Below are 11,393 nucleotides of genomic sequence, written 5' to 3' on the forward strand. Positions count from 1 at the left end.
CAAATGCTAAAGGAACTTCTCTAAATGGGAAAAACAAGAGAAGAAAAGGACCTACAAAAACAAACCCAAAACAATTAAGAAAATGGTCATAGAATCATACATATTGATAATTACCTTAAACGTGAATGGATTAAATGCTCCAACCAAAACACAGGCTGGCTGAATGCATACAAAAACAAGACCCATATATATGCTGTTCACAAGAGACCCACTTCAAACCTAGGGACACATACAGACTGAAAGTGAGGGGACGGAAAAAAGATATTTCATGCAAATGGAAATCAAAAGAAAGCTGGAGTAGCTATACTCATATCAGATAAATTAGACTTTAAAATAAAGAATGTTAAAAGATACAAGGAAGGACACTACATAATGATCAAGGGATCAATAAGAGAAGAATATATAACAATTATAAATATATAGGCACCCAACATAGGAGCACTTCAATACATAAGGCAACTGCTAACAGCTATAAAAGAGGAAATCAACAGTAACAGCATAATACTTGGGGATGTTAACACCTCACGTACAGCAATGGACAGATCATTCAAAATGAAAATAAATAAGGAAACAGAAGCTTTAAATGACACAATAGATCAGATAAATTGAATTGAAATTTATAGGACATCCAATCCAAAAACAGCAGATTACATGTTCTTCTCAAGTGTGTATGGAACATTCTCCAGGATAGATCATATCTTGGGTCACAAATCAAGCCTCAGTAAATTTAAGAAAATTGAAATCATATCAAACATCTTTTCTGACCACAACGCTATGAGATTAGAAATGAATTACAGGTAAATATACATAAAAATACAAACACATGGAGGCTAAGCAATATGTTACTAAATAACCAAGAGATCACTGAAGAAAACATAGAGGGAATCAAAAAATACCTAGGGACAAAAGACCATGAAAATATGATGATACAAAACCTATGGTATGCAGCAAAAGCAGTTCTAAAAGGGAAGTTTATAGCTATACAAGCCTACCTCAAGAAACAAGAAAAATCTCAAGTAAACATCTAACCTTACATCTAAAAGAACTAGAGAAAGGAACAAATAAAACCCAAAGTCAGCAGAAGGAAAGAAATCATAAAGATCAGAGCAGAAATAAATTAAATAGAAACAAAGAAAACAATAACAAAGATCAATAAAACTAAAAGCTGGTTGTTTGAGAAGATCAACAAAATAGATAAACCATTAGTCAGACTCATCAAGAAAAAGAGGGAGAGGACTCAAATCAATAAAATTAGAAATGAAAAAGGAGAAGTTACAACAGACACTGCAGAAATACAAAGCATCCTAAGAGACTACTACAAGCAGCTCTATGCCAATAAAATGGACAATCTGGAAGAAATTGACAAATTCTTAGAAAAGTGTAATCTTCCAAGACTGAACCAGGAAGAAATAGAAAACATGAACAGACCAATCACAAGTAATGAAATTGAAACTGTGTTTAAAAATCTTCCAACAAACAAAAGTCCAGGACCAGATGGCTTCACAGGTGAATTCTATCAAACATTTAGAGAAGAGCTAACACCCATCCTTCTCAAACTCTTCCAAAAAATTTGAGGAAGGAACACTGCCAAACACATTCTAAGAGGCCACCATCATCCTGATACCAAAACCAGAGAAAGATACTACAAAAAAAGAAAATTACAAGACCAATATCACTGATGAATATAGATGCAAAAATCCTCAACAAAATAATAGCAAACAGAATCCAACAACACATTAAAAAGATCATACACCATGATCAAGTGGGATTTATCCCAGGGATGCAAGCATTCTTCAATATGTAAATCAATCAATGTGATACACCATATTAAAAAATTGAAGAATACAAACCAATGATAATCTCAATAGATGCAGTAAAAGCTTTTGACAAAATTCAACACCAATTTATGATAAAACTCTCCAGAAAGTGGGCATAGAGGGAATCTACCTCAACATAATTAAGGCCATATACGACAAACCCACAAGAAGCATCATTCTCAATGGTGAAAAACTGAAAGCATTTCTTCTAAGATCAGGAATGAGACAAGGATTTCTGCTCTCACCACTATTATTCAACATAGTTTTGGAAGTCCTAGCCACAGCCACGGCAATCAGAGAAGAAAAAGAAATAAAAGGAATACAAATTGGAAAAGAAGAAGTAAAACTGTCTCTGTTTGCATAGGACATGATACTATACAGAAAGAATCCTAAAAATGCCACCAGAAAACTACTGTAACTAATCAATGAATTTGGTAAAGTTGCAGGATACAAAATTAATGCACAGAAATCTCTTGCATTCCTATATACTAATGATGAAATATCTGAAAGAGAAATTAAGGAAACACTCCCATTTACCATTGCAACAAAAAGAATAAAACACTTAGGAATAAACCTACCTAGGGAGGCAAAATACCTGTATGCAGAAAACTATAAGACAGTGATGAAAGAAATTAAAGATGATACCAACAGATGGAGAGATATACCATGCTCTTGGATTGGAAGAATCAATGCTTTGAAAATGACTCTACTACCCAAAGCAATCTACAGATTCAATGCAATCCCTATCAATTTACCAATGACATTTTTTACGGAACTAGAACAAATCATCTTAAAATTTGTATGGAGACACAAATGACCCTGAATAGCCAAAGCAGTTTTGAAGGAGAAAAACGGAGACTGAGGAATCAGACTCCCTGACTTCAGCCTATACTACAAAACTAGAGGAATCAAGACAATATGGTACTGGCACAAAAACAGAAATATAGATCAATGGAACAAGATAGAAAGCCCAGAGATAAACCCATGTACCTATGGTCAACTAATTTATGACATAGGAGACAAAGATATACAATGGAGAAAAGACAGTCTCTTCAATAAGTGGTGCTGCAAAAACTGGACAGCTACATATAAAAGAATGAAATTAGAACACTCCCTAACACCTTACACAAAGATAAACTCAAAATGGATTAGAGACCTAAATGTAAGACTGGACGCTATAAAACTCTTAGAGGAAAACATTGGAAGAACACTCTTTGACATAAATCACAGCAAGATCTTTTTTAATCCACCTCCTAGAGTAATGGAAATAAAAACGAAAATAAAAAAATGGGACCTAATGAAACTTCAAAGCTTTTGCACAGCAAAGAAAACCATAAACAAGAGGAAAAGACATCCCTCAGAATGGGAGAAAATATTTGTAAACAAATCAACGGACAAAGGTATAATCTCCAAAATATATAAACAGCTCATGCAGCTCAGTATTAAAGAAACAAACAACCCAATCCAAAAATGGGCAGAAGACCTAAATAGACATTTCTCCAAAGAAGACATACAGATGGCCAACAAACACATGAAAGGATGCTCAACATCACTAATTATTAGGCAAATGGAAATCAACACTACAATGAGTTATCACCTCACACCAGTTACAATGGGCATCATCAGAAAATCTACAAACAACAAATGCTGGAGAGGGTGTGGAGAAAAGGGAACCCTTTTGCACTGTTGGTGGGAATGTAAATTGATACAGCCAATATGGAGAACAGTATAGAGGTTCCTTAAAAACTAAAAATAGAATTACCATATGACCCAGCAATCCCACTACTGGGCATATACCCAGAGAAAACCATAATTCAAAAAGACACATGCACCCCAATGTTCATTGCAGCACTATTTACAACAACGAGGTAATGGAACCAACCTAAATGCCCATCAACAGATGAATGGATAAAGAAGTTGTGGTACATATATACAATGAAATATTACTCAGCCATAAAAAGGAACGAAATTGAGTCATTTTTTGAGACGTGGATGGATCTAGAGACTGTCATACAGAGTGAAGTAAGTAAGAAAGAGAAAAACAGATATCGTATATTAACGCATGTTTGTGGAACCTAGAAAAATGGTACAGATGAACCGGTTTGCAGGGCAGAAGTTGAGACACAGATGTAGAGAACAAACATATGCACACTAAGGGGGGAAAACCATGGTGGGTTGGGGATGGTGGTGTGCTGAATTGGCGATTGGGATTGACATGTATACACTGATGTGTACAGAATTGATGACTGATAAGAACCTGCAGTACAAACAAACCAACAAACAAACAATAAACATCTAATACTAAACTCTCTTTGGGTTATTTGTATGGAAATATGTTAATAAAAATGTTTCACACCTTACGTGAAATTTCTAAAAATCTTATATGTTCTGGTATAATGTTATAAGTCATAATTCTAGTTATTACTTTAAAATGTCTATCTCAGAGGGCTTCCCTGGTGGCACAGTGGTTGAGGGTCCACCTGCTGCTGCAGGGGACACGGGTTCATTCGTGCCCTGGACCAGGAAGATCCCACATGCTGTGGAGTGGCTGGGCCCGTGATACATGGCCGCTGAGCCTGTGCGTCCAGAGCCTGTGCTCCGCAACGGGAGAGGCCGCAACAGTGAGAGGCCGGCATACCACAAAAAAAAAAAAAAAAAAAATGTATATCTCAGAAATAACTAAGTTTCCTTGTCAATTGTATTATTATGAACTTTCAACAAATCTTTAACCATTTTCATTTTTAAGTCTTTTTTCATTTACAGACAGTTCTGGGTGTACTCTTATGCTTTTGCAAAAATGTTCCTATAAAAGGTTTTCATATTCAAGGAATTCATGGAAAAGACTCTGACAAGTACAGGTTTCTGGCAACTGACTATACTGCTGAACTGAATGAATAAGCATTTTCAGAACTCTAATGGAAAACTGACAAATTCATTAAAGTGCTAACAAAAAATTAATATGAAAATAAAATAATTACATGGGACTGAGTGAAAGGAAGAGGATGATTATAATTTTTGTGACTTTCTATTTGAATAAAAAAAAATCCCACAAGGACTCAGAGGCAAAAAATGTACAAATCAATTTTCACTACAAAGTAAAGGAGCTCTTACTATGGAGGATTACTGGACTGAATGTCAATATTATGACATAGTATGAGTGTGTTTCATGTTTGTTAATTGCAATCATTGTTGCTTTTGTTGTGGTCATCCATTTACAATGCTTGGTGTCAGTTTATTTATCTCTTGTAAAAATTATATACAGTGTGTGTGTGAAAAAACAAAACAAAACAAAACAAAAAATCCCCATCCAAATATTGGCACAAGACCTATATAGACATTTCTCCAAAGATTTTCAGATTGCCAACAAACACATGAAAGAATCCTCAACATCATTAATCATTAGAGAAATGCAAATCAAAACTACAATGAGATATCATCTCACACTGGTCAGAATGGCCATCATAAAAAAATCTAGAAACAATAAATGCTGGAGAGGGTGTGGAGAAAAGGGAACCCTCTTACACTGTTGGTGGGAATGTAAATTGATACAGCCACTATGGGGAAAAGAATGGAGGTTCCTTAAAAATCTAAAAATAGAACTACCATACAATTCAGCAATCCCACTACTGGACATATATCCTGAGAAAACCATAATTCAAAAAGAGGCATGTACCAAAATATTCATTGCAGCTCTATTTACAGTAGCCAGGACATGGAAGCAACCTAAGTGTACAGCAACAGATGAGTGTATAAAGAAGACTTGGCACACATATATACAATGGAATATTACTCAGCCATAAAAAGAAATGAAACTGAGTTATTTGTAGTGAAGTGGATGGACCTAGAGTCTGTCATACAGAGTGAAGTAAGTCAGAAATAGAAAAACAAATACTGTATGCTAACACATATATATGGAATCTAAAAAAAAAAAAGGTCATGAAGATCCTAGGGGCAAGACGGGAATAAACAGACAAACCTACTAGAAAGTGGACTTGATGGTACAGGAAAGGGGAAGTGTAAACTGGGAGAAAGTGAGAGAGTGGCATGGACATATATATACTACCAAATGTAAAATAGATACCTAGTGGGAAGCAGCCGCATAGCACAGTGAGATCATCTCAGTGCTTGTGACCACCTAGAGGGGTGGGATTGGGAGGTTGGGAGGGAGGGAGATGCAAAAGGGAAGAGATATGGGGACATATGTATATGTGTAACTGATTCACTTTGTTATAAAGCAGAAACTAACACACCATTGTAAAGCAATTTTACTCCAATAAAGATGTTTTAAAAAACAAAACAAAACAATAAATCATTCTTTGATATCACAGCCATACTTCTAAAATATTATTAAGTTGTCTCTCCTTTGTTGCCTCCCATTTATTCCTCAATTCACTGCAATCTACCTTTATCCGCATGGTTTGTCCGTTTCAGTGAATGATAACAATCTACCCAGTTACTAAAACCAGATATTTTGAGCTATTATTTTACCCTTTTACTCCAATATCCATCCAACCACTTGGATTTCTAATAGACATTTCAAAGTTAATGTATCAAAACTGAATCTTTGGGCTTCCCTGGTGGCACAGTGGTTGAGAGTCCGCCTGCCGATGCAGGGGACACGGGTTCGTGCCCCAGTCTGGGAAGATCCCACATGCCGTGGAGTGGCTGGGCCTGTGAGCCATGGCCGCTGAGCCTGCGTGTCTGGAGCCTGTGCTCCACAACGGGAGAGGTCACAACAGTGAGAGGCCCACATACCGCAAAAAAAAAAAAAAAATTGAATCTTTTATCACCAGTCCCCAAAACCTGATTTACTTACTGTTTTCTCCATCTCAGTTAGTAGCAAATCCACCCGTCAAGCTACTTAAGCCAAAAGCATCAGGCTTATTGTTGACTGCTTTCTTTTTCTTTCTGATAGAATACATCAGGAAATCCTGTGTATATGCCTTTTATAATATATTCAGAATCTGATGACTTCCAGATATATTCCTTGCATGAATTATTTTTATAGCTTCATAACTTGGCCTCTCTGCTCCCACCTTTGCTTCTCTATAGTTTATTCTCAACTAATGGCCAGAGTGATCCTTTTGAAATATAAATCAGATATTTCTCTGCTCTAAGCCCTCCAATGGCTCCTCAATTCAACCAGAATAAAAACTAAAAATCCGTATTATGCTCTACCAAGGCCCTACAAAATTTGATGCCCATTCCCTCTCTAACCTTATCTTCTACTTCTCTGCCCTTCTCTCACTTCATTCCAGTCAATCTGGCCTTCTTGTTTCTTGAACATATCGGGAAAGCACTACCCAAGATGTTTACACTATCACCTATGTCTAGAAAATTATTTCCCCAGATATCTTCCTTCCTCATCTTTTCTTTTCTCAGTGAAGCCTATCCCTGACCAATTCCACTACTACTCTGTCACTCTCATTCTTTTAGCCTTCTCTATTTTTTCTTTTATAGTACTTCTCATCTTCCAGTATACTATAAAATTTCTGACACTAGAGCAGAATGTTTACTTCTTGCAAAAATTAAACTGATTATGGTACCTAAGAGACACCAACAGCTAAGAGATGAGGTGAACTATGTCATTCTGAGGCAGTTTCATGACATATTGTTTTGTCCACAGTAAGGACTTAAAATGGGGCTCTCAGAACAGGAACTTGGATCTCAGGAGGCAAATAGATGACTATCTCAGAAGGAGCTAAAAGCCAAAAATCAAGAGGCCTTTAAGGAATGAAGTGCAAGTTTCAATTGAGCAATATTTTCTGGAATTCATGCTACATTTCAGACAGTGCTAGTCCCCATAGACAGACTCAAATTCAGATAGGGGGAGGATAGAAGAATGTTCATTAGCTTGATAAGTAATGAGACCAAAGAAACTTCCAATCACTATATTTGGTAACAAAATCGAGAGGAATTGAAGGAAAGTATTCTTCTGAAGAGCAACCTGGATTATTGGTTCTCTTGTTTTACTGGGCATCATTATCATATGAGGAACATCCTGGGACCATTGAGAATACAGTCCTGGGAACACTGATAATGAGAATGCTCAAAATAAGGAGGCCTCAAAGTTTGTAATTCAAAAAGCTCTTTGAGATGCTTCAAATGGAGTCAATCCTCTGACCTGTTATTCATTTCATTTTGGCTTGCCCACTACAAGATTTGTATATAATCTTGGGGAGAGTTGGGGCCTGAAAGAAAGAGTGAAATAGCTTCTGCAATAGGGAAATACAGAATGTGAAGGGTAAATCAACACAGTGTTAACAAAGGAAAAGGCTCAACATTTTCATACCTTTTACCTTGTAAGCACCAGGAGGGAAATTTTTAGCTGTTTCTTTGCCATCATCTATCCAGTGTCAATCACTTTGTCTGCCACATTTTAGGAGTTTCATAAATATTTATGGAATTGAGCACATAATATTAAAGCACAGGTGATAAGTGTTTTGTGTTTTTTCCCTCTAAGTATTTTGAAACTCACTTTTTAACTTACTTTGTAATGGAAGCTCTCTAAGACAATATTCTTTCAACATAGTCATTAATATGCACTGATAAAATTCAAGAACTTTACTTCTAAATAAGGAAAACACTGGCAATCAGAACTGGGTATTTTACCAATTTCCATAGAGAACAATTTGTTGCCCTTATTTTAAAAATATTTTTATTTATGTATTTATTTGGCTGTGCCAGGTCTTAGTTGCGGCATGCAAACTCTTAGCTGCAGCATGTGGGATCTAGTTCCCTGACCAGGAATCGAACCCAGGACCCTGCATTGGGAGCACGGAGTCTTAGCCACTGGACCACCAGGGAAGTCCCTTCCCTTTTTCTTGATAAAGAAAAGATCACTGTCTGTCCAGACGATGAAAAGTCTGTGTTCAGATCTTCCATTAGCAAAGAAATTCATACTTTTGCATGTCCTGTAGTTAGTGCAGGTTACTTCTGCTCTTCATTCTTTGTTCTTTTTGAGTGCGGAATATTAAACCATCCAATTTTCAACTAGGTCTCTAAACTGGGAAATTAATGATACATACAAATACATTATAGATAATGACAGAATGCACTTAACTGATAATTAGGCCATTGATATTCCTTTTTGGTCACTAGCTGCTTCTCTGAGCTCTGAAATTGCTGCCTGTCCAATAGTGTTACTATACCACTTTAAGGCAGTCTAGCTCACACTAATGTAAAGTTATACAAACTACTACAATTTGTAACTTTTTCAGATTTCTAATTAGGTTGAGATTTTCTTCTATTGTTTAAATAGTGTGAAGTGTTTTAATAGAGTGCATTTTATGTTTTCTAGGACCAACACGCACTGGAGTGAAAGAGTGTGACAGTCATCACCATAATCTGTTTATCTAAATCTATCTCTGTGGTTTTTGAAAACTTCAGTCTCCCTCAGATTCTTCCCAGAGTTCTAAAAGTCCCCTAGATATGTTGCCTGTATGCTAAGTCAAATGTCTTCCCAGGTACAATGTAGTGTCTGTAGTTTTCCTTCTCTCCAGCATTGCTCTGTTGTTTCAGTGACTCTTGTTGCTACTAGTGTCAAAAGTGGAACCTATTTCACAGATGCCAATTTCCACTAAATGTGCAATTGCTGCTGCTGTTTTTGCCTGCTGTAATATCTAGACAAAGAGATCAGATACTTAGCCTGATGACAGTGACATTAGTGCTATGGGCACAAATTCCCATTATAGCTAATGCTACTCTCAGAACCCCATATCTTCTCATTTTTCCTGTATTCTTTGTGTCCAAGTAGATCCTCATGGGACATTAAGCAGCCTTATTAGGAGCCATATTAGTCCCAGGATATCCAGAGATGGGTGAACCCAAGCCTGGTGAGAATTCAATCAAGCATTCTTGATAACTTACATTGTTGTCCTTATCTAGATTACATAATATGATGGAAACTAACTGTAGTGGCAACATAGATTATTAAAATATCCATATAGTACATTGCTTCTAAACATGGCCATAACAATCCTTCCCATTCTACATGCCCTTTTGCAATATTACATTGCCAGTTCTTCCATCAGGAGGTAGAGTCTCTTTCTCATCCCCTTGAATCTCATCTCTTCCATGATTTGTTTAGTTCAATAGAATATGGCAGAAGTGATGCTTGTGACTTCCAAGCCTAGGCCATAAGATGTCTGGCAGCTTTCATTTTCACCCTCTTGGAACCCAGTTTCCAAGTAAAGGAACATGGGCCAATCTACTAAATGATTAGAGACCACATAGAAAGAGAGGGGTTTCAGGGAGAAGAAAAGTGACCCAGTTGACAACTAGCACCAAGATTCTAGACATATGAAATTATCTTGGGTCTTCCAGTTCTCTCCAGTATCATGAGACAAGCATCCCTTCAGAACCCTGCCAAAATGTCTGACTCAAAGAATTGTGATGAAAATAATGGTCATCACTTTAAGCCACTAAATTTGGGGGTAGCTTGGTATGTATCAATAGGTAACTGAAACATCCTTTTTCTCTGGAAACAGTCTTCAGCGTACAGAGAAGTCTTCAGTGTCCATGTGCACATGACATTTCCTTGACCATGCTTTATAATTGATTGATTCTGGGGTAGAACCCTGACCCAGAGTAAACCAATCAGATGATCTTTCCTAAGAAATCTAAGGAATGAAGAAACACAGAGATTGGGAGCCCTTAGAGCATTGTAACATTAACAAGCAACCAGAAAGAGAATTCTATTTTTCATTTCCAAAGGACTATTCTGGTTCTTACTCTCCCAAGCCTTGCTTATTTAACAATTCCTTTAGTTCTGTGAGTTAGCTGAGTATTATTCCAATACATTCTCATACCCTTCATTTTCTTACATAAGCCATAGAAATGTAGGCATAACTTACACATAGCAATTCAAATGTACCAAGAGCGTTCCTTTTTATTTTCTTTGAATTTGATTTTAACTTTGCTCCGAAGTTCCATTTTAACTAAAGGAGTCAAAACATTTTTATTTCAGCTAAATTCAAGTTCATTCCAATTAGTGCCCCTCATTTCAGTTATCTGGGACAAAACAAGTTTAGGGGGCTTCTACTCCTCCAATTAACTTGCCTTTCTCTTCACATTATCTCTCCTTAGGTATCATCTATATGCAAGGGAATGTATACGTTATAATATGGTGGCAGGGAAATAGCCTGTAGTCTGCCCTTCAGCTTTTCACCTGTCTCCACTGGGTAGCCCAGCTTGTATACACTGGTTTCATTTCCAGCACCAGAAGAACTTTATAATGTTTAGTGGGTGGTTATCTCCCTTACATAATATCCTCCTCTTCTTTTATTCTGATTCACAGAAAAAATTTCTATGATCTGACTCAGCCAAGCATAGCTCTTGATATATAAAAGCCAAGCTATGGAAGAAATAGAAATTCCTTTTATTCCTTCAACAAATCCTGACTCCTCCAAACAATCTGAAGCACTTCTATTTAAGCTTTCTTGATAAGTTCTTTAAAAAAGTCTATTTTGCGGCTGCTTCCCACTAGCTATCTATTTTACGTTTGGTAGTGTATAGAAGCAGCCGCATAGCACAGGGAGATCAGCTCGGTGCTTTGTGACAACCTAGAGGGGTGTG

Source organism: Globicephala melas, chromosome X, assembly GCF_963455315.2.
Source record: "Globicephala melas chromosome X, mGloMel1.2, whole genome shotgun sequence".
Classification (NCBI taxonomy): Eukaryota; Metazoa; Chordata; class Mammalia; order Artiodactyla; family Delphinidae; genus Globicephala; species Globicephala melas.